General features: G+C 41.2%; 1 protein-coding gene across 3 annotated transcripts in view; it reads right to left on the bottom strand.

The window, feature by feature from the left end:
• The window catches only part of DAB1 (DAB adaptor protein 1), a 472530-nt gene that overhangs the window by 145647 nt on the left and 305542 nt on the right, over positions 1-21341 (bottom strand). The window contains exon 1 of one of the 3 annotated variants that reach the window (XM_075155690.1): positions 20102-20250. The exons of 1 other annotated variant lie outside the window; for it this stretch is intronic. The gene's annotated coding sequence lies outside the window, so the exon portion shown is untranslated. Of the gene's footprint in view, positions 1-20101; positions 20251-21341 lie in introns of those variants that run through there. One more of the 3 variants, XM_075155692.1, reaches the window with a different exon arrangement.

Genomic DNA, 21341 nt, shown 5'->3' with positions numbered 1-21341 from the left:
TATGTAGGTAATTGCAATCACTTTAATACTCAAAGGCATGTAAAATATCTGGCACTTTTTTTTTTAATGTTGCAACCCTAGTGACACAACGATCATTTGCATAAATGTAAACACTGAATGGGTCCGTTTAACTCCTGGCTAGAAAGAAATCCTTTGAAACTAACAGGAAGGAAATAATACATAAATTACAGACAAACGTGGCAATATGGGCAAGACCACCTTTTGCCCTTACATCACAACAATCGTATTTTCCTTAATGCAGATCTCAGCTTCGAGACAATATATTGCTAATGCTGCAAATCTGTCCTCACGTTTAGCTGAAGATTGCTCTGAGGAGATAGAGTAATTTAGGAAAGAATAGATGTTCCTGGGAAAACAAATACAAACTGAAAACCTGTTAGCAAGCAGAAAGCTTTAAATGCTCAACATTTTACAGGTAATACAGAAATTTTCTTTTTCCATTAAGAAATACACAAACAAATCCCGCAAACAGAAGCCTGATCCTACAAAAACCTGTTACAGAAAGACTTATTGCCCATGGTAAATCTTACTTAAGTCAGGTGAGATGGTTACTTTGCTCAGTAGCTAGAGCTTACAGGCAGCTGCAGCAGATCAGGCATCATGCAAAATTCAACCTGGAAAGGTCTACTGAATGCAGTGCTTGAAGAAAATAGGAAAGCTAAGAGGTTATAGCAGTTATGAAAACTTTTTTCCCCTCCCTCTTTAGAGACAGTACTGAGTGACCAGGTTCAGTACAATATTATGAACACCTTGACCCACAAGTTAGTTTAAAAGCTACACACCCTGCCTGTGAGCTATGGTCTCACAAGACAATTACTACAGCTTCTTGTCTGTAAATCTCAGTCTTGCTCCATTCATAATCCATCCAAAATGCTACTGCAAAAACCATTTTAGTAGCCTTTTTCCCCATGTCTCTCCTTGATATGGGAAAATGAATAGTGGAGATTACCATTTTTATCACACATAATATTCTTAAACCACTAAATAACTTGTACTCATCACATTTCTGACCCTTTCTATCTACATCACCACACTTTCCTGCCAAACAAGCATCTTCACAGGGGAGGGGGGCGTTTCCAGGCTGCCCTCCTAAAGCAGTGCCACACAGTTCTCCAAAGCCAATTCTTCGTTGTTAAAATTTCACCTCGAGTACGACTTTTATTGTGTGATTTAATGAAGAAGAAAGACAGGGATAGAAGATGTCAGTATCTGAGTACTGACACCACTGACTAGCTGATATCTGCAGTCCCATCATTCTGGTATTTCCACATCTCTACTATCAAGCATGCTAAGAGACAGGTTTTGGTTTTTTTTCTGTTTTATACAGTGTCTACCACCACTGAGGGAAACCGCAGGGAAGGAGGACCCCAATCCCCCTCCACAGTTCTGGGGAATGGGATGGCAACATAGATAATAAATGCTATTATTTGTTTTAGGCACTCATCTGCATCATATCGGTTGCTAAAACCTTGCAAATATTCCAGACATCATCAAGAACCACTGCAACCTGTTTTCAGACTGTAAACCTCAAATCTGCTCTCCATCTGAGAGATTATAACAAAACGTGGAATAACCTAAAAATTGAAAGTCATTTCACAGAAAATGGACATAGATACTGTAGGAGAAATACATTCCAGACTCGCAAATTCTCTCTTTTATGTAATCCTTATCCATAATCTTCCAGGGGACTATTCTGATCTCTCAGCAAGCACATCTCACAGTATTTTTAACTGCTGCAGAACTTTTTAGCCAGTGGTTGGTTGTGTATTCAACTGGTCATTCTAGCAAATGGTATTCAAAACATGCAGGAGTAAGGAATGCAGCCACTAAGTAGATCATGAATAAAACACTCAGGTATTCTTTTCCGTATTTCTCAGTAATTACTCACAGCCAAGGAGCATAATAAAGATCTGCTTCTTCAGTGTCTCACTTCTAAAGGATCGATGTGGTGCGAACACAGGCACTACAGGATTTAACAGCAAATTCTAACTCCTTCTTACAAGACAAGAGTCTCCTGGACAGCTTTCTCCCGGGCATTGAGAAGCTAGCTAAATAGCTGCTATTAGTGTATATTTGTGTCTTTTTGTCAAAATCATACTTAATAAACACAAAGAACCTACAATGGACAGATCCAAGAGAAGATATAAATGAAATTCTAGATTAACAAAGCTCCATTAAATCAAGTTAGCAATTTTATCTCCAAGGATAACAATTTGGCTTGCAGTGGTGGGCTAAATAATGCAGTTCCACACACTAAGAATAGACCTGTATCCAGACTGAATGGACTGTTAGCGCAAAGAAGGCAGAAGGGAAAAGAAATGCTGAAGTAGCTCTGCTTCCTGCTCACAGCACACTTTCTCTCCTCCTTCATCTTCCAAAACTATCATGATCATACATCCATCACCGTATCTTGCACATTCCCTGAGAAAGAGACAAAATAGGTCTCAAAAATCTGTGTCTTAATGGGTGTCATCAAAATAAATACCAATTCATTTGAATGCAGCACATGTAACATGCATAAAACATCCAGAAATCAGTGTCATTAAAAAGTGGGGCTTCCCCTTTGCTATCCAGCCACTGCGATAGTAAGGGCTGTTTTTATCATTTCATACCACAGACACCTTCACTTCCCCAGAGTGCGTTTAGCAGCAAGCCTGGAAATTTCTCCTCTGACCAAGAGGCAAGTCACCTTTTCTCTCTCTGTAGTCGCACTTTCAGCCATGCAGTTTCCGTGAGACAGTGAAAAGTTTCTCTATTGTCAGCACTGAATGCTCCTCTTAAGTAGTAGTTCTATTTTTTTGTATGTAGCCACATTTTCATCAAATTTTAGTTCATACATTTTATGAAACCGTTTTAAAACCTCAGGATTTAGGTTAGAAAACGAACATGAAATGTAGGCTAGGCTATAGTGGGCTTTCTAGGGAATACCCCACTAAAGCAATTTCTTGATAGGTAAGGTATCTTTCTTGCTGTAAAAGCAATGACTGTTGAGCACAGATTTTCAGTGAGCTCTGGAGGTTTAAAGTCTTAGAAAGACCTAGTTTCATTCAAAACTATCTGCTTGCTTCCTCTGGATTTTGTATCTGTATGAGTTCAGATGGAATATAAAATTGCGCAAGAGAAATGATGACAAACCATTAGCAAAACACTTCGGTTGAATTTTCTGTATCTTTAAAATACCATCTAATGCAGTCAGGTTTGCTATAGAATATTTATTGTTTTGACTCTCTAAAAAGGATTTTTTTTTCAGATTAAAACCAGCACTTCAAGGTAAGAAAAAAAAATTATTTTTACTAAATGGCAAAGTTCAGCCGGGGGCGGAAGGAGAAATGTAAAATTACGTAATTTCTATTGCATCAAAGTGGGCAGTGAAAACTTTAATGTATCTGTTCCTATCTCAGGCATACCTATGAATATTTTTAAAGCAGAGATATAAAATTCTGCCGATGTTTTTACTCCTATTTTTGCTCTAGTTGAGTTATAATTTGTACTCCAAAAAGGATCCATTTTCACAGACATTCATACCACCTGCCCCATTCCAAAGAGACAGGATTTATTTGTTAGCCGAGTGGCGTTCCAGCTTAAACATTCTGCAACATCAACGCATAAATCATCCTGAACACAGTTAAAAACTTTGCAGCTGTATATACTAACTAGACAGACAACAAAAAATTTCTAATACCCTGTGTTTTCATTCTTTGTATAACTTCTTTTGTGATGAAAACCCTGTAAGTGAAAGGATTCCAGACTCATCCTTTGTGCTGCCTTTACAGAACATGCTGAACATCACAAGCCTCGCGAAGACGATGTGCAGTGTGGATGACAAGACACACTCTAGTGTTTCTTTCCTTTCTCAAGAACTATTTCAACTCATATGTATGACCTCCACAGTTTAACTGATGACTGTTCAGTGCACTAGTTACAAAAAAGAGTCATTCGCATTTCCTTTACACTCCTCCTCAAAGAAATAAATCAGTATCTTGACTGATTGAAACACTTAACTGCCAGTCATTTTGCTTTGTCCCTTCGCTGCCTCACAACTGCCTGCATGAACTCAAGAGATGCAAAGCAGTGATTAAATTGTAACATGGAGCACTGAGAGCAATAACTAAGTGAGCGGTTATAAACAAATAACACAGTTCTCCATAATACAGTAAAATACATTATTTGATTTTGTGTGTGTTTTTGAAAGCCAGTCAAAGTAGCAGTGCTTTTTCACTAATGCAATAACATTACTGCTTAATGGTGGAAAGCACAGGAGAGCAATATATGGCCTACAAATAAAGAGTAAAATATGCAAGCTTAACAATACAAGTTTATCTTCCTTACGAATTACCTAGGCAGTGCTCTTATTATATGAGATCCATTGTTTCCTGATCTGAAAATTACTTCCTGAATCTATTAACTATAATGGGAGAAATGTATGTTTCAGTCTTACTCTCTGGGAAAAAAAAAAAACCCACAATAAATTACTAAGCAGATGAGTCTAAACTGGCAACAAGGCCAAGGTATTTCAGGTATCACTGGCTCTATATAACACTAACGGTTTTTTTGAGGGTGGGAGCACAGAGCTGAAAGGATTATACAATGATAGTACATTTCTGGAGTATTACCATGGGTGTGAGGGATTATTAAAGATCAGGTAGGATTTTTCTAGCCTTACTTCAGACACCTCCAGGGAAACAAATTCTGCAACGCTCTGTATGAGATAAAGAACAACCTGAGTATATTAAAAGGCTCATAGATATAATTCCATGAACTACAAGCTTTCTTTGTAACTCAGATACCTTAAAGCGTACAACACTTCTATCATAGTCCTTGCATTTCATACGTTTTTGAAGGATGACATTTCCACTCACTGACTTAGTATTTGCATGTCTTGATTTCTCTAGTGAGGGCCCAAGAAGAGTAATATTATTCTTATTCATATATCTTCCTCCACCTAAATTCCAACACCACATCCCAAACTCATTTACCTAACCAAAATGCTTCATACATGCATAGCCATTAAAAACACCATGATTTTCCTGAATATGAAAGATAGAGGTGGGGGTACTTTTATACGCTCCTGAAAACTGAAGTCAACAGTCAATACTGGTATTACGTGGCAGAAAATACATTTACTATATTCTTGCTAATGACATACCAATTGCTATGAAAACTCCAATAAGTCACGTTTGAATCACCACAGGGTAGTTTGGTAGAACTGCAAAACAAATACAAAAGGCAAGGCATCTGAATTTGCCCAAGTGTTGTGACTCCACATACAGCATTCCCTCTTCTTCAGAAGCTCTCAATCACTTCCCAAGTGTAAGAGTTCATCAAGCTGAATTCATTTTCCAAGCTCCTCACGTTTCAAATCCTCTGCTCACCAAGGCCCAAACACCAGTTTAAATTCTGGTCTCCCCAGTCAACAGGACTCTTGGTATCAATGGCCTTTGCACTCTACCTCACAGGAGTCATCAGCTCTCAAAATATTCAGTCACATGTGCTGATAGAAGAAGGTAGATTTTCCTTTAGATGTCTGACTGAAATGACCAGACACAGAGTACCTTAATGAATACACACTCTGTACCCAATACATTTTTCCCATTACCTCTTAAACCTTTGAGCTCAAGTCAGACACCTCACTGAAAAGTTTAAGCAATTTATTTAAGATGCTGCTATGAACAGTAACATTGCTAAATAATTCCCTTTAAATAAGTTACCTATTTAAATTTTCTCTACTCAAAGCTAGGGCAGGAAGCACCACTTATTATTAAGGTTGCCTGGCACTTCCCTCTGTAAGAGTCTCCTTTCAATTGCTTGCAACTTTGCCAGACTATTATTTTATACGTCAAGTGTGTCTGCTTCGGAGTGATTTTCAGGACATGAGGGAAGAGGAATGAGCTGAATCACTTCCAAGACTTAGACTGTAAGAAAATACTGTGTTTTGACCATGTTAAATAATCATTATGAACTTACATTTGAAAAACTTCCTGAGTTTTGAAACTGGGAGTAAGATTTGGTCTTCATATCATGGATCTCTTTTTCTTGCTAATCCTAAAAAAAAAAACACCAAAAAAACAAAACAAAACAAAACCACCAAAAAAACCCAAACCAAAACTAACTAAAAAAAAAAAAGACAGATTTTACATTCCCCCAGTGACTCCTCCTTTATACTAAAATCCCTCTACACTATCACCCTTCTGCAGCCTCCAGAAGGAACTAAAATGTGTATGCACATTCCTATACATGTTGGAAAAATGGGCTATCCCTATAATTACCACTCTCAACTGAAATTACACAAAACAGTGGAACTGACAGCAAGAGGTTTGTCTTTCCATTAAGGCACTCAGCAAGCTGCTGGATTTGAATGCAGAAGGTACAAGAGTCAGACCAGAGAAGGGAGGAAGAGACGTTGACGTGAAGTCTTGTATCACAAGAACGAGGAGAGAAGAATCTGTGACTGCTATTTAATAATGGAGAATTTGGGAGGTTTAGTGTGGGAGTCAAGAGGCAAAAATGGCTTCAGGGGAGGGGAGGATTAGAGAGGATGGAGACAGTCATCTATGAGAGGTGCTGGGTCCAGATAAGGAGCTAGGAGGAAAGGAGAGATAACTCGTAGTACCCAGGAAATTGAGCTTAAGAACTAACATGAAGAACATGCATCTCATTTGCCCCTATTTAGGGTCAGAAAGAACACAGCAGAAGCTGCTTTCACAGCTACTCAATTAAACCCAATGGTGTAAGCCTGTCCATAGGAAGGACAAAAAAATCTGGTCTTGATGATGCACATGGATCTCCACACAATGCGATTTGATGTTACTCTTCCTCCCCAAAACAAAATAGGAGTTGTATTTTACTTACTATGTTAAAAGCAAGATCATCCTACCATTACTGCTGTACCTCTTGTTGAATACTGTAAGCGGAATTATTTCAAATACTTTATTTCATTAGACAAATTTTCGAAGACGACATGAATTAGGACATATGGTTCATAATATTTTCACTTCCTTTCCCTGTAACCCATTTCACTAGTTTTACACTTCATCAATTTAAGCATTATTGCTAATATGTAACATTTAAACTCTGTCACAAGAGAAAAAAAATCTAAATGTCTTATTAGAAAGCTACGATGGCCATTTCGGAAAGCAGTGTTACATTTTCTACCTACATCCAATACATATGAAAGCACTGAAGTCAGAAGGAAATTCAGAGCTTATAGGCCTACAGGTTTCTGTGCAGAGCAAGAGCTTTTTTACTGCTCACTTGGGTACAAGGAAAAACTGAATCCCCAGAGTACAGAATCCCCGTGTGCAAGATTTATAGCTACATAACAACAGCGTAAAGCATTAAACAAAAACAGGAGAACGTCTGTTTTACCACAGCGTAAAACCAAGGGCAAGTAATATTTTTTATGTTAAGCATAACACATTCCTACACACAACTGAAAGAACAACAGTAATATATGAAGATTACCTAATGGCAGGAAGAGCATCTCTGACTAACACCAGAAAGTTAACTGCTAACTTTAGTTAACATCAGAAAAGCTGTTTTCTACCCAAACTGAAATGTGACAACAATCTTTCAAACATCAACAAGTGTCAGAAAATTATGTAAGAACATAGCAAAAAGAAGGAACACATGGAAAAGCTGTCACAAAATATGGAGAAGGCTGAAGTCTCCATTACAATGCATTGTCTGACTTACAATCGTTGCAAAGATTTACAAGGAACTGTTTTACAAATCTTTGTGAACATACGTGAACTTCACTTCTTCAAAATAAGCAAGATACATTTCTCTCATATGCTAAGAATTTTTCTACAGGTTGTATTAGTGTCTTAAAAGCATCAGTGATCAATCAGAATTATCACAGGAGGGGATTCAGAGTTATTATGTCAGGTTTTTGAATGCTAGAAATATGTAAGCCTTTGTACTACAAAAAGACTGAACTGTTCAAAAAAAGAATACATAACATATTCATCTACACATACACATGCTCTTAAGACTTAGGCCAGCAGATAACACCTTTGAAAACACCAACAATTAAAAGGTGTCCCACTCCAGTTTATTAACAGACCATTACACTGTTTCACAAGTTACTAGTTAAATATACAATTATTCAGTGACGATAAAGGGAGGTCCTGGGTAATAATACATTATACCTATAATAACAACTGTTTCTTTTCTGTACTGTGACTCTTTCCTAATCTGTTTTTCAAATTATATTTTTGAAATAATATTAGATACACTGTAGCACAGCTTCTAAGGCTATAACAAGGAAATGTAATAGGCTTCTTTAGCTGTAAAAAGGTAACCTTTGGCATGTGAGATTGGAGGTGGAAGGGGCAATAAGACTGTTTTCTGGCTGCCAAAACTCAAGAGTTTCTCTTCGTAAGTGTGGTGTATGGTCCTGAAACAGTACGACAGACCCTGTTAGTGGTGCCTACTTTTATAGAAAAGCTTTTTATATATCTTATAGATCTTATCTTATACCTAATACATATATTACATATATAATATATATTAAATCTTTTTCATAAGCTTTAAAATAATCTTTAAAGAAGTGGCGAGAACAAACATCCTTGATTCATTCAGGCAAAACAGCTGCATACCACAACCAGACTCCTACACTCGCAAGCATTCAGTTCTCCTGTGCCTAGTTCAATATTCCACAGGTAAGTTAGACCTTCTCGCTGTAGTAGTCACTGACACAGTATTTGCTCCTCGGAATGAGTGACCCTAACTCCTCTAGCTCCAAGCTCTTTTCAGAGCACTGCAGACACACTGAGTTGCTGCACCGTGATTAAGAAGCTTCCCTCTCACATCACTGCACAGAGATGCATTAAGAATCACTACAAGTTGTTACTAGCATCTCACCAAAACATTACACCAGCATTTTTCATTTGAAGGAAATTTGTTTTAAAAAAGCACTCTGTCAACTCTACTACAAGTTGCAAGGCATTTCAGTCTCCCATGTATACTTCTCAAGCTTTTATTACAACAATAAAGAATATAGGCAATAGATTAATATTTAGAAGAACTTTACTCTTCTACTTGCATCATCCTTATAAATTGTCCTCCTATTAATTATTTGTTTGATCTCAACATATTAGAAACAGCACAAAAAATACATTGTTCTCTGTACTGCTCTGTAACCTGTGTGCTTCTCTTCTGCTAAAAGCTTCTCTTGAAAGTGCTATTATTAATTGTCAAGCACTGGAACTGTTCCTCCAGACATCATCCCCCATACTTTCCAGACAGGCAGACAAGATTTTCTCCACTTCTTGCAACTAAAGTACAAGCTAAAGTACACCTGAAGACACAATTCATTCTATTTAGCACTGTGCTCTCCCTAATGCATCCAGTGTAGCCAACTTCTTACAGGAAGTAATTGCTGGAACAATTAGGACTCTCATAAGGACTTAACAAGATGAATATACACTATGTCATCACGTCTGCATCTTATCTCATGCAGTGATACTAAACTGTTAAGGATGCAGTACAACAGAAGTACATCAGCAGTGACCAAAACCTTATAACAATCTTCTGTAACTCTAGGTGAACTTTTTCACATTTTATTAATGTGAGAACTAGAGAGTTATTACAAACTACTACTATTCTTGTTGATTATAACTTAAGATTAAGTTGCTCTTTTTACCTAACACCTGCAACATGTATGTCTGAAATGCGAAGAAATCCTCAGAGATCTTGGTTCCAGTCTGTTTGGTTCTTCCGTATTGTTTGAATACACAACAGTAACCCTACACTGATCTCCTGAAAGTTTTTTGTAGAAGAAACCGTACGTACCCTAATTTCTTAGAAACCAGCACAATTCCTGGTGGTTTCTTGATGCCTGTTTCTTCTAACAAATCAAACCCTAGACAGTCTTGGCAAAATATAATGTTAGTCTCTCTCATGAAAATGTATGTCCACATATGAAAATGAAACACATTCACTATCGTTCAACATAACAGTACTTCTCTTTAATAAATAAATAAATAAATCATCACTGTGAAACAGCCAAAGATAGTACAGCATAGTCCACCAAAATAAGGGAAAAAAAAATCTCAGAGGTAGTCCATTACAGACATTACAATTGATATTATAGCTGCTTTACTCATTGTCTACATGCAAATTATGCACACACTTCCAGCCACAAAGAAGAAAATCAACACTATTCATCAAGACAATTTATTCTTGTGCTGTTGTATCCACAAAACAAATTGCATCTACCTGTACTCTTTTCCTTCTCTGTAGTGTACGACTTCCCATCTCCACCAAAAAGTTCCGTCTAAAAATACTGATTAGCAGAATCAGCCACCCACGATGTTTCTGGGTCATTTGCAATCTGTTCCTTGAACTAAAGATGATCTTTGCAATAAAGAACAGCGTTAGTTCTCTACACAGGCTTGAGCAATATTTTGAAGTTTGATGCACATGAACCGCTCCCCTGGATTTCTGCTGTCTGGAAAAAGCAAGGCAACCAGAGTTCAATAACTGAGAATAGGATTATTCTCACCTAAATTTTAACTGTCAGGACTGGGCATCTTGTCTAAGCTAATGAACTAGGCTTCTTCTACAAAGAACAGTGAGTGACAGAATCATGCCACAGAAAGTCCTCTCTCTGCCATCTCTTCACCTTATCCAAGAGCCCAGCAGAACAAATTATGCAAGAATGAAACACAAGAAATGCTACATTCAAAAGGGACAACCACATGTAAGTAGCTTGTTGGATCAACAGTCCTGCCACAAAAAACGGAGCTGTGAACAGAAAGCTCCTTTATGAAAATCACTTTCTGTTCTTTGTCAAGCGCAAAACCGGGAGTGCTGAAGTCTCATTCCAGTTTTGTGGCTGTGGCAGACTTGTTTTCCTACTGTCGTTTCACAGCATAAAGAGGATTTCATGTCCTCTCCAGGATCATCCCGCACTGAAATCCAGAAACTGAAGCTTGGCACAGTGGGATTCACTCAATAACAATTCTCACTTTTCTCTGAAGATCTGTATGCACCAAAATCAATTAGCATTTGCTACAAACGTATCATAGCAACAGCGGACAAGCCCTCATTTGATGTAAATCAGTGTAGTTCTTCTGATTTGAAAGAACTTTACCAAATTTCATCAGCTGTAACTCTCACACAGTGCTTTTGAATAGCTTGCTCTATCACTAGGGAGGTAAGGATCATAAAATTTGAGTGCCAGGAACAGTAAGTGGTCAATTCAATTTGTTATCCTCTTTAGGACTTCTCAAACGTTTTATTTCTCTTGTTTTCAGAAGGAAGAAAAATGGGGCTGAATATATGAAAACTGTCACACAGGGATGCTAGGTGGAAAACTGACCTGAAGCCACAATCTGAGATTTGATTACTTCAGCAGCCACAAAAAAAAATTTCATAAAATAATCTTTATTAAACTCACTGACATTTTTTTACTGTTTTTAAACTTGAGCAAACTGCCAACATGCTGTGTAAAGTAGCACTTCCTGTTGATTTGTTTTGTATTAATTACAGCGTATTTAAAAGGGAAGTCTTTATTGCAATCAACTACCAGATGTTTTAAAACAATAAACAGGGGCCTTAACATTTTCAGATGATACTGCCTGTGTTACTGTGGCACACTGACCAAATTTTAAAATGTATGCACATTTAGGAAAAAAAATCCTAGCATTGGAAAACCTTCATTATGTTAAAAGAGGGGGGGGAAAACCCCACCTACTGGAAAGACCCTTGATATTAGTGGTGGTATAGCTGCTACAGTTAAGACATGAACACCTAACAGGTCATTTAATCTTGCCATTAAAAGGTTTGAATTTGCTAATACGCCTCAGACCTTGAAAGAAAACTGACATAAAAGGCAGTAACAATAAAACTAACTTAACTGTGTATTTTGTTACATAAAGGAATGAAAAGGAAAATTGAAATATTAATAAAATATTCACTGCATTGACTGTTGATGAACTAAATAACATACAAAATGAGTATCAGCTGGCCTGCATTAAAGTTTAAAAGTATTTTGGTTTTTTCCTAATTACCTTTATGCTTGGCTTAATCATGCAGCTAGTTGGAAATTTCAGCCCTGAATCCTTTATTGCAGCAATGCACTGAAGTCCAAGCTATCAGTGCGCTAGCAGCCCATCACCGTTAACTTCAAGAGCTAGCAAAGATCAAGGAAGCAGAGTCTCCTACACCACCATAGCCACAAGCAAAATACGGTATGTTAAAAATTATTTGATTGGCAAAGGTTATACAAGGAAATCAAAGAGAGGATAAAACTGAAATTCTTTACACTAACTACCTGTTAAAAATACCCACCATCCAAAACACAGAGGAAGTTTTTCTTTCCTCTCATCAATACTGACAGATTACTGTGAGAGAGAATTAAAGGAAAGGTATGAACTCAATAAGGGGAGAATTCAAGTGACCTACTACATGTTAATCTGGCAAAAAGCACATGCCAATTGAACTGTTATGGCCAGTCTCCAGGCAGAGACTGACAGGTCCTGGAAACGCTGCCAAATTACTAACTGTCTGCTTCTGCATGAGCACTGAATCCTGCCGGCTTGGATCTCTTCATTCTGGCTTGATCTCAGGAACTACTTGAGGCACCTGAATAAATCCAATGAAGGTTAAGCAAGTTGAAGTGCTCTTTTTCTTTGCCGTTTTAGCGTAGTTCATTAAGAGCTGCATCTCAAGAAATTCGGAATGGAAATTAAACGGGTTTTTTTGTATGGTGTACAGAGATCACTCAGATTTTTTCCCTCCGTTACTTCAAGTACTGAAAAAAAATTTCTAATCCTTTAGGTTGAGAAACGACCAATATGATGCCTGCTACTCTTTAAGTAACCAATCTGTCAGTAGGTTAGAAGACAGTTATGTAAAAGAAAAATAAGAAATGTGTATTGCATCATTTGGATTCCCAGTAATTAGAGTTCTTAATTTTCAAATAGGCATACTGAAAGACTTTGCATTTCCAAATTCTAAATGTGATAATCTCATTTAAACATTTCAATTGACAACAAAATTATTTTTGGTAGGTACAACTAAGACAGCCATATGTTTAAGAAGCTACTTTATGCTGTGCATTAGTGAGTCAATTTTTAACCAACGGCAATTGGTATGAGTACAGGTATGAAACCAGATGACCAGATACAATAAAAAAGAAATTTTCTATGACTTGAATATAGTAACACTGCAGAAGGCACTGCAACTTTGAAACTTCTTGCACTTACTGGAAAGTGTCCATTTCAAATCATTTAGTACTATTTAAAAGTTGTATCAACTGATATTCTTAATACCTATTATTTTTCAGTATGCATATTTTTTCCATTTTTTAAAAAATTATTTTAAAGTTTTGTAATCGATCGTCTTCAGACTGTGGATTTTCTTCCTAGTTAAGTACGTTGTGAAACTTAAAGATAGCCAGAAGAAAAACTGTAGCAATGTGACACTGTGGGAATTAGGAAAGTATCTGTTGAAGAACCTCTTTTTGTTTCAAATATCATTTAGATGGGCTAAGAACACTATACAGCGCATTATTCTGTTCTCTCTCTCGTGTTGACCACACACAGTCCAAGAAAAGTGTAACCTCATACAATTTGTTCCACAGCTGGAAAAGAAGTAAGACCTTTCTTATTTTGCAGAGACCTAAAACAAGAAGAGTCACCCAGTGACTGTCAAAACATATTAACTCGCCAATCACTCACTCGTGCTAAAGGGGTGTTTATGCTCAGCTGTCCTAAAATGAAAGTGGAGGCGAAAACAATCTCTCACTGGAAAGCCAAAAGGTTTTAAACACTACATTTTAAAAGAGAAGAGAGACACTTTTAAGCAAAAAAGCAACTCTCGTCAAAACAAATTAAGCAAAATCTCCTTGAATGACACAGAATAAGCCTAAGAGTCCTGCAGCTGAGATACCTATCCACTCTAAAAGCAAAGAACTGTTTTCAGGTAACTGTTGCTATGATCTTCAACTTCTGCAGACCCACAACTTTCCTAAGCTTTCCAAGAATAAAACTGTGCAGGTTTAAAAAATTCTTTTCCAAGACATGAACATAAGTAGACCAATTGATAAGCTTCAGAGCGCATCTTGGGACCTAACATAGACAGACTGATGGGTCCTACTACCTAGAGAGTAACATCAGAAAAGGGATTTGCACACCAGCAACTGCTTTAAGAGGCCACAACTGCAGTGCCTGGATGCTAATCAGCTCCCAGTTAGCTTCAAAGCATGCTGGCCCCAACAAATACGTTCAGTACCACTTATCATCAGCAACCCTGCAAAGACAAAATGCAGCAATCACCCACACCAAAGCACACCTGCCAGTATCACTATCACACTGATGACAAAGATATTTATACTGCTTTTTGCTACAAAAAGCATTTTGGGGAGATTCCAGCTCCATCTTTAGTAATAATGGGAGGACTTTGTAGTAGAGGACTCTTGATTAGAGGACTCAGCACTAAACAATGATATACTCACATTCAGGTATGAATAATTCCAGCAGCCTTAGTATTACGTCTTGATTATCTGCCTTTTCACAAGTGTCCTCTAAATGTTACTTTCCGGTAACTACTCACTGAGGAAAAGCGCCTCCTGAAACCACAGGGACATTGCCTAACATCTAAATCTGAAGTTTCTGCAAGACAGCAGTATGTCTGCTAAAAGAAAACAAAACGGCAAGCACACATGCATGATAGGATTATTTGATTCAATACAATATAAATTAGGTCAGACTCCTCTTTGGAGAATTCTGTGTCAAGAACTAGGTGGTCTACTAAATTTCTATTCATTTGCCTTCAGGCTTGGGGAATTGCAAAGACTCTCAAGAAACTGATGTTCTTCTACCCACAAGAGTAATCACTACTTGGGGGGGCGGGGAGGGGAATCTCTCAGTGTAACCGCTTGACAATATCTGGAGACCCGAGAAATCTTTATATAATAAAAAAGCAGTTCATAAATCTTTGCATATATATAACACATACATTCATGTATCCATACACAGAGATACACAAAATAAAACACAGAAAAAACCAGCAAGTGCTTTTGTGTGCTTAGGCATTACACTGCCCAATTTTTTTACGTTGTATATATCCTTAAGAAAAGTAACAATTTATGCATCCTCATTAAACCAACAGTAATGGAATGACAGGAGAAGCACTATCCATATAAAGTGCAAAGGATTACGGGCTGGGAACTCTGCCCTGAGCCTGCTTGCCAGCAGGATTCTCGTGCTCAGGGACACTGCATTTTTAAAAGCTTACCCACAGCTATCACCCTTTCTGATTCTATAAGCAACTAAAGTAAATCTTCATGCCTCCAAGGGCCATAAGACCATGACAACTAGAAGAGGACTGAGCGAGAGCAAGATGTGACAAGTAGCCCCTCAGCAGTCCTGTTGCTCCACCGGGGATGGATCTCGTTAGGACATGCAGCTGAGTCTAAAGAGCTAGGTCTTGGATAGCTGCTTCCCCCACAGCTGGGGACATGACAGCCTACAGCCTCTGCACCTGCACAGACACTCGGCTGGTCATCCCAGGGTATGAGCTTCACTCTAACTCCTCAAAAGGAATATACTGATTAAAAGACAAAAGCTGGGAGGTGTCTCTCTGATCTGCTTCTTCAAAATGGCATACATCTTGAAGCAGATCCACCACTGCAAAGAGGTTGCGCAGACCCCACTGTAACCAGCAAGGCTCACACTAGCAGATGCTGACAGAGGATTTGTGTGTGTGACTGAACCGCTGAAAAGATAAGGACTTTTCACTACAACTGTTTTTACACAAGTTCTACAACGTTTGTTGCTTAAACAATTGAAAGCTCTTTCCAAAGAGGAGAATGGGAAGTTTCACACTGCACAGTTAAAACCAATGAACACTGCTTATACCTTATAAACACTTGAAAATGCGTTTGACAGCTGTGTAAGATAAGATACACATACGAGATTGCACACGGTAACATGGTAGCTTTCCTGTAACTCACAGTTTTGGGTTTACTCACTTTTTCTAAGTTGTGACAATTCTGCTGCCTTTAAACAGAAATGGAAGATTGATTCATGGATGAAATTCTTAAACCACCACCATGAAATGTAATTTTGCTGTAGCTAGACTGAGCAAAAACTAGTGTTAAGGGCAAAATACAGGAGTTGCAGGTTCTCTATGTGACAAGTCAAAGTATGAAAATGAAAATGTTTAAATCTAATTACTTGGTTTAGAATATATGCTTTTCATTCTACTGTATCAAAATACTCATAATAAAACAGTGCAGCTGATGAAGTCAAGCACTCCTTTATAAAGGCTGGCAAATTTGCGGAACAGCACTTGAGGTTGAGATTAGTAAAATCCTAATGAATATCTACTCTAATACCCATGTAATTGCATGGAATGCATTTGCAAGCGGTACAATTAAAAAAACAAAAAAAAAAAAAGAAAGAAGAAAACACTGGCACAACTAAAGTTCGGACTGTGATTTTAGTGTCAATTTAAGAGACTTAAGTGACAACCTGGAAGAATGAAGATCCTGGTTCAACCCCAAGAAAGGAAGAACTGCAATAAAGATTCCCAATTCTTTCCCAGATCACAATGTGCTTCAATCTTGCACTCTAAGTACCAATGTCAACATACTCAATTTCATCATTTTTGTCCCAGACACCAAGGCTGTTTTCGTATTTTATCCAACAATTGCTGTATCAGAAGTACCCACCTCTTCCTGCAGACTGTATGAGGAGCTGGGTGCCCAGTTCAGGCTCCTGAAAGACCTTCTTGGAACTACATACGTAAACACCGCTGCTGCTGCACTACACGTTCCAAGGCTTTACACTTCCTTTTGGGAACTAGCACCTGGCATCTCTGCACCTCAGCTTCCTACCCATAAAAACAGGACAGTACATGACATTTTATCTCACAAATCCGTTGGGCAGATAAATGCTTTAAAGATAGAACTAGTACTGTAAGAATGAAGCCACAGAAGGGCTGAAGGCAAGCACCGCTGAATTAATACCAAGTAGTATAGGACATATGAGAGACCAAGTAATAACGTACTTTTATTCCTAAGTAATTGGCTGAGCAAACGTACTGTGATCCAGCAACTCTGATTAATTTTACAAGATTGCTTGGGTAGTGTTTATAAAAACCAAGTCATTACCTTGACTAAACATTGACTTGGACAGTTAACTTTAACCATCAAGACCTTGACTAAATATTGACTGGGAAAGTTAATTTGAACTATAAAGTCTAGAAAATCTTGGTCCTCTTTACTAGTATTTGCTATCACTTTAAAATGTAAACACAATTGTAAAAATAGAGGTTCTCCCACCTAACCAATATTTAACTGGGTAGCTTGGCTGTTGCTAAATTCAACACAACTACCTTGCAAAATTTGAAATCTAAAATATTTAAAAGAAAACGTGCCCGTTATGGATGAGAAGGAAAGGTCAATCTTCCTGTGTTTTGCTTGAGCAAGGGCCTCTCAAAAGTATTAAAAAATAATCACGAGGTTCATGTTTAAAATTATTTTGATACGTATAAGCAGGGGTCTTCCAACGTATATTTAAAAAACTCTGCCTTGCCCAAAGAACCAAGCAGGCTGACCACAGGACAATGTGTTCATCCTGGTACCTCTACTTTTGAAGCCCTAGTAGCAGCTACTTCAAGTCTACATCCTCCACTACTGGTGTCACTTCATCATGTGAGGCCACGGGTCAAAGGACATACACAGGGTCTTTTACTAGCTGAGCTAAAAAAAAAGAAAAAGAAGAAAATCAATTTCAATCCTCCTAAGATGAAACCACTGATGTGTGCAGTCACTAAAGTCCCAAAGGTAATCCTACAAGAAAACATGATGGTGTCCTCCATCACTGTGCTAAGATACTGTTAAAATGCAGCAAAATCACCTATGAGGTATAGTCCAAGATCAGCATCTGTATCAAAACACTCCAAACAACAAATCTGAACTTCTAGACCAATGTGAATAGTGCATTTTAAAAGTGTAATGACACAAAGTGGTAATGACAAAGGGGCAAGGAATCTCATGTTTCAGGAAGCTGTTACGTATGTGGCTAAAGAAATAAACGACTGTGAATCCAGCACTGATTCCATCTACAGTTTCATTTCAAGAGTTTGAAAGTGCCTTTTAGCTTTGTGCCTTAATTTCTTTTTTAATATATCAGCTGCCTTTAGCACACTCAATGAAAAATAGCTTAAGAGCAAATATGAAATATATAAATCTCAAATACGAGTAAAAATATCAAACTAACTAGTGAAAACTTGCTCTTCCATTATTTTTGAGTATAGTAGTAAGGAACAGATTGATACTGGCATTATGGGGGGGTGAGGGTGGAGAATGAAAGAACAATACACAATACAACCAGTAGTTTAATACAGTGCTGTGTCTTGCAACGGAAACATACTGTGAAACAGCTTGCAAGATAAGCTTCATCAACGATAAGTAATTTTTATTCCGTTTGAGTGGTTGAAAACAATAAACATGATTAAATGCTTCAGACATGCATTCAGAATTTAGACAAATGGCAAAGAGTTCCAAGGACTTTGCTTTTAAAACTACTTTGGGGAAAGACCTAAAAATTACCTTAACAGGTTTGAAATGTACAATAAAACCGAAGTTCATAGGGAAATGAAAAACTTCGCATTCATCTACAAGCTCCACGACTGTCCAAACCAGAAACAAGCTTTGTCATTTACTGTTCAGATGAATACTGGTCCCAGTTCCCCACCTCACTACTTTACCATTCATAGAGACATTTCAAATGTGCCGGTCATGCATATGAGCTCCCATGGTGTGAAACACCCTGCAAAACACAAAAGAAAGCGGTGGCTCTGGCTCCCAGAGAGTTTACAGTCCCGTGCTTGTCCTGCCAGTCCTTGTAGGATCTGTCACGACTGTCCTGTCCCAGACTGGCAGCAAGCCCGTGCGCGCACCTTCCCGCAGACGGCAGCCGAGAAGCAATGCATTTTGAACTTTAACTAATTCAAGGGTGTCTGTTAAGACGTTCCTGGTGACTCGGTGGCCGTGCACAAACACAAAAAAGCACCCAAAACATTCAGATCAGGGTTTTTGTCTTGTTTGTTGTTTTTTCCAAAGTAAGGGCCGTCAAGGCGAGGTACATGAACCCACAACACCCGATACACAACTCTTCACTTCACTCCCACTTCCCCGACCGCACACCGCTGGAGGGCGAGGGCCTGGGGGCTCCTTCCCGAGGACCAGACGGCGGCTCCCGAGGAGGGTCTCTGGCCCAGGCACCGCGCCGCCGAGGAGCTCCCCGGCTCGGGAGGGCGAGCTCGTCCCCGGGCCAGCGGCCCCTCAGCTCCAGGCGCCATTTCCCCGCCGCTCCTCAGCGCGGCGTCCCCCGCCCCTGCTGCACCTTCCCGGGGAAGGCAGCGACGGCGCAGCCGAGCCGCCGCCGGGCTCCCTGCCCGGGGGCCGGGCCCGCTGCCCGGCGGCGCCGCGGCCCTGGCAGGCGGCGGGGGGCGCCTCCCCCCCGCGCCGCGCTGAGGGAAGCGGGGCACAGCCCCGAGCGAAGGTGTAATCGGCGCTTCCAGCTGGCGGGCAGCAGCGGCTGAAGCTGGGGAGAGCGGCGCGGAGCGGCTGCACGCCCAGCCCGCGGAGCAGCCCCGGGAACCCGCCCCGGCACGGCGCGGCTCTCGTGGCCGGGGGGTCGCGGCGGTGGAAATTGCGTCTGCGGGTCCCTCCTTGATTTTTTTCTTGCCCCCCCCTCCAAGGGACGGTGCGTCCGGGCGGGGGGGAAGAGAAGCCGCCTCTGCCCCCCCGACTCGGCTGGGAGAGGGAAAGCCGCGCACCCCGCTCCCCCCCAAACCGGCAAGTTTCCGCGACTCGCAGGAGATTTCAGCCCTTTCCCCCCCCCCCGGGTGACGGGAGAGCGCGGCGGGGAGGGAGGGCAAAAAAAACTTCCTCCGGAGAGCAGCTGCCCTCCCCTGCTACTGCGGGGAGAGGGGCTCCCCCCTCACACGAGGGAGCAACGCACCCCGCCACCAGGGCACCCCCCCGCCGCCGCGCCCGCCCCGAGACCGGGCACCCCCCCCGCCCCGGCCGCCGAAGGGAGACGGGAGCCGGCGCCCTCACCTGCCCCAGCGAGCCCTCTCCTCCTCGCATTCCTCTGCTCCCCATCGTGGGCGCAGCAGCTGCTGTTATTCCTTAGGATACACATGGCTCGTCCATGCTGGGAGAGCCGCCTTCCCGCGTCGCCTGCCCTCTCCGGCCTCCGCCAGTGCGGCGCTGAGGCCAGAGGGAGGGGAAAAGGGGAGGTGTGTGGCGGAGGAAAGCTGCTGATGAGGGGTCGGTCTCCTCCTCCTCTCCCTGGGCTGGGGGTCTCGGCGCCGTTGGTGCAGCTGGGCAGGGAGAAGGGGGACGGCCGGGGCGGGTTGGGCGGGGGGCTGGCTGGGCTCTCCCCGCTCAGGGCGGGGGGAGGACGACGCGCCCGCTCGCCCCCAACCTGTCACTCGCCTCCGGGGCAGCCCTCGTGTGAGGGAGCGGCTGGCGGCCCCGCCGCCCAACTCCCCTCAGCGCCGCGCGGCCCCTCACAGCCGCCCGGCTCCCGCCGCGGCCCGGGCAGCGGTCATCTAGGGGTGTCGGTAAAAGGGGCTTCGCGGGGGTGGAGGAGCGCAGGGAGGGCGATCAGTCAGTCAGGGCGGGAGAGCGGCCCGCGGGCCCCTGCCCACGCGTGAAACCCGGCCACGGCGCCGCGAACACGGTCCCCGCCCCCCACCGCACCCCACCTTGCCCCCGGCCCTTCCTCACAGCCGCGGGGCTCCGTGCCCGCGCAGGAGCGGCCGTGGCCGGGCTGCCCCCCGGCCCCCCTCGGGAGCTGGTGGCCCACGGCCCGTGTGGCGCACGCCGGGGGAGGGGGGGCTTCGGGGGGCCCCGCCGTCACACCGCTGCTAGCGTGGTGTTTTTCTCATGGCTTCTCTCAGTCACCCATGAAAATTTAATGAGGCATTTAGGGCTGTTACCTTCAGAGTCAATGGAGGAAGCATATTTAGCCTAATGCACTTGCTGCCGAGCCAATAGGTCTATTGCAGGCAGATCAGAAGTCATGGAGAGACTCGCCTTTCAACACAAAATTCACGACCCATTAAACTTATTCTGTGATAACAGCTTCTTTACAAACGGAGACCCATAGAAAACAGAGGCTGTCATGCACTTCCTGAAAGGATTTACATACAGAAGAGAAGTACATTTGCGAGGTTATTGCTATTTCACTAGTATTATCTCCAATCAAGGCATAAAAGCTGCTCTGCTCGAGCTAACTGAGGTAAATGACTAAAAGAAAAGCTTTTTGCAGCCTCCAGATAGACCTGATTCG

This window comes from Calonectris borealis, chromosome 8 (genome assembly GCF_964195595.1).
Source record: "Calonectris borealis chromosome 8, bCalBor7.hap1.2, whole genome shotgun sequence".
Lineage (NCBI taxonomy): Eukaryota > Metazoa > Chordata > Aves > Procellariiformes > Procellariidae > Calonectris > Calonectris borealis.
Note: the sequence above shows the minus strand (reverse complement) of the source record. Positions and strands in the feature narration are given on the sequence as shown.